The following is a 2,123-nucleotide window of genomic DNA, read 5'->3' on the forward strand; positions in this document are numbered from 1 at the left end:
TGGGTACGTGTACTCAAGAGCAGATGCCTACAGAGATTTCAGAGATTTCCCTCTGGAGCTGGAGATACTCATTGTTATGAGTCACTTAGTGTGGGCTCTGGGAACTGAACATGGGTCCTCTGTAAAGTAGATTGCACTGTTATCTGCTGAGCCATCTCTCTGGCCCAATATTCGGGTTTTTTTTTTCTTTTTTTTTTTTTTTTTTTTTGGAGCTGGGGGCCGAACCCAGGGCCTTGTGCTTCCTAGGCAAGCACTCTACCACTGAGCTAAATCCCCAACCCCATATTCGGGTTTTTAATACTTGGTGAAAAGATGGAGTTGAGAGTATAAAACAGGAAAAATACGTCAGACTTCTGGAAAACACTGACATTGTTTGCATTGAGAACCATTTTGTAGATTTTTGATTAATGTTATAAGCTCTTTCTTGCTATAATATTAAACATTATTAAAATATTGTTAAATTAGCAATATTAAGATTATTTAAATCTTCTTGGAGCTATGTTACCATCAACACACGGAACAAGTGGTATACACATATTTATTTGTTTTCTTTTTCTAATACATAAATATGCATGCACTCATATACACATACATATATATAATATGTATGTATATTATATATGAAGCAACAATTAAAAGAAAAGAAGCTATGCCTCTCACTGGGATTATATATGGAACTTTGTAAGGTATTGTTTTTCTTGGAGAGTTTGTTGTGACCCAGGGTCCTCCCTCAGCTTGTCACCTTTCAGTGATATCAGAAGGTCACCTGCCAAGCCTGCAGTCAGAACAGATAAAGGCGGCTAGTGTGGAGAGATATTTTATCACGGCTGAGAGGAAACCCAGTAAATCATGACTGTACCGCAGGAATCACCTTTGTGAGGACAGGAGACTGTGTCATTGGCCTGAACGGTACTGAACAAAGTGGAGCCCACTCCTGGACTCCTGGTTCTTTATTTATCCCTCTTCCTCATCTTGCTCTTTCCCCCAAACCACCACAGCTCAGCTCCGTGTCTCCAAGATTACTCCAATTGCCTCGGTTTCCCTCATAGGCATTTGCTCTTCTGCTTTGCTTCCATTGGGTGAGAATCACATGTCTAAGATCTTGGAAACACTCAAACAGCGCTCTGATTCACTGACGAGGGCATGCGTTTATTTTCATGACTTGAAAAGACACAAATGTGTTGGTTGTGCAAACATTTCTGTGGAGGTACTCTGCTGTAGATTTTTAAAGTACACTGTCGTAACTTGAGTTTTATTGCTGTGAAGAGACACTGTGACCACAGCAACTATAAAAAGAAAGCATTTAATTGTACGCTGGCTTACAGTTAGAGGCATAGTCCATTATTGTTATGGCAAGAAACATGGTGGCATGCAGGCAAGCATGGTGCTAGAGCGGTAGCTGAAACTTCTTCTTTTTTTTTTTTAACATTTTTTAATTGGGTTTTTTTAATTTATATTTCAAATGTCCCATTTCCCATTTTCCTGTCTCTAAACCCTCACCCCATTGCCCCTCCCCCTTCTTCTATGAAAGTGTTCCCCCACCCATCTACCTACCCTTTCTCACCTTTCCGCTCTGATATTCCCCTGCACTGGGGGGTCCAGCCTTGTCAGGACCAAGGGATTCTCTTCCCATTGGTGCCCAAGAAGGCCACCCTATGCTACATATGCAGCTGGAGCCGTGGGTCTGTCCATGTGTACTCTTCGGATGGTAGTTTAGTCCCTGGGAGCTCTGGTTGGTTGGTATTGTTGTTTTAATGGGGTTGTAAACCCCTTCAGCTCCTTCAATCCTTTCTCTAACTCCTCCAATGGGGACCCCGTTCTCAGTTCAATGGTTGGCTGTGAGCATTCGCCTCTGTATTTGCCATGCTCTGGGAGCCTCTCAGAACAGCTATATCAGGCTCCTGTCGCATGCACTTCTTGTTGAGATAGTTTTTAGCCGTCCTGGGTTTTTGTTATTCCAAATGAATTTTGCAAATTGCTCTTTAACTCTATGAAGAATTGAGTTGGAATTTTTGATGGGGATTGCATTGAATCTGTGGGTGCTTTTGGCAAAATGGCCATTTTATAATATTAATCCTGCCAATCCATGAGCATGGGAGATCTTTCCATCCTCTGAGATCTTC

The sequence above is a fragment of the Rattus rattus genome, chromosome 1, assembly GCF_011064425.1.
Source record: "Rattus rattus isolate New Zealand chromosome 1, Rrattus_CSIRO_v1, whole genome shotgun sequence".
Classification (NCBI taxonomy): domain Eukaryota; kingdom Metazoa; phylum Chordata; class Mammalia; order Rodentia; family Muridae; genus Rattus; species Rattus rattus.